The sequence below is a fragment of the Physella acuta genome, unplaced genomic scaffold (assembly GCF_028476545.2).
Source record: "Physella acuta isolate Inbredline_101_S28 unplaced genomic scaffold, ASM2847654v3 ptg000090l, whole genome shotgun sequence".
In the NCBI taxonomy this organism is placed as follows: Eukaryota; Metazoa; Mollusca; class Gastropoda; family Physidae; genus Physella; species Physella acuta.
This window is the reverse complement of record NW_026731610.1, coordinates 138010-139096: the sequence shown is the minus strand read 5'-3', so window position 1 is coordinate 139096 and position 1087 is coordinate 138010. Positions and strand designations below refer to the sequence as shown.

The window sequence follows — 1087 nt, the reverse complement described above, 5'->3', positions numbered from 1 at the left end:
AATCTGAATAATTAATAAGCTCTAAAATATGTAGAAAAGCATTAACTTAATGACCGGCTGCATTTTATCAAATGGGAAACCACCATTAATTTGTACACTTTTGATATCTAAAGAAATTATAAATTTTGGATCCCTAGAAATCAAGGGACAAATTAATGAAAGTTGTTTGCTGAAGTACTCTGATGCAGCTAAAGATGCCGACTTGCAATCAAATCGGTCTCGAGACCAACGAGAGTCACAAATGAATTCAACACAAATTTGATCAGACAACACAGTCAACATTAACAGTTCACAAAGTTGATAACACTGCACCATGAAACTTCACACTTAACCGAAATACAAGATCCACAATGAGTGAGTATGCAAGGCGCATCGCGTTCCTCTCAGTTCGCATATTTGGTGAAGTTGTTAAAGGAACAAGCTACAGAAATGAAAACAAATGTGAAACAAATGGCTGCCCTGCCACACCATAAAAATCCATTTTATACACACTACTACCCACCTTATCAGAAGATAGATCTTGCTATGCTAAATTTACGGAAGCATGGCTTATTCAGAGATGAGCATCAAGATTTTGTTGAAGAAATGACCAGACAAAGAATAATACGTGGCAAAGTAAAGCCAAACAAAGGAGAAGGAAAGAGAGCAATGAAGAGGAAAGCAAGTGGTCAGTGAAGAGGAAAGCAAGTGGTCAGTGAAGAGGGAAGCTAGTGGATAACTTGTTTGAACTGTATTGTGTACATGTTTATAGTTGGCTGATCTGGAAGTGGGTAGCCTATGCTTGACTGTTGTATTTGAGAGTGTTTAGAGAGAAATGTTTGAGAGTAGAAGGATACCTGATTTTAAATGTTTATTTGTGTGGTTGTTAAAGTATGTAAGTCTATGAAGTTTATGAGGATAGGGTTGGGGTCCGCAACCCTTAGGTCGGAAGAGCAAAAAGATTTACTTTACAAAATTACCAATTTTTCAAACAGTGAGATCATTTGACCTTGAGATCATTTGTCTTGAGATCATTTGTCATGGAACCTATGTCTTTCCCTTAAGGCATGTCTCTGCCATCAAAGCGGGCGGCCATCTTGACACGAAG

General features: G+C 37.8%; 1 pseudogene; it reads left to right on the top strand.

Annotated features, from left to right (window-relative positions):
• The first annotated feature begins 336 nt into the window (after positions 1-336).
• On the top strand, positions 337-809 carry LOC131928471 (small ribosomal subunit protein mS33-like; annotated as a pseudogene).
• The last annotated feature ends 278 nt before the right edge of the window (positions 810-1087 follow it).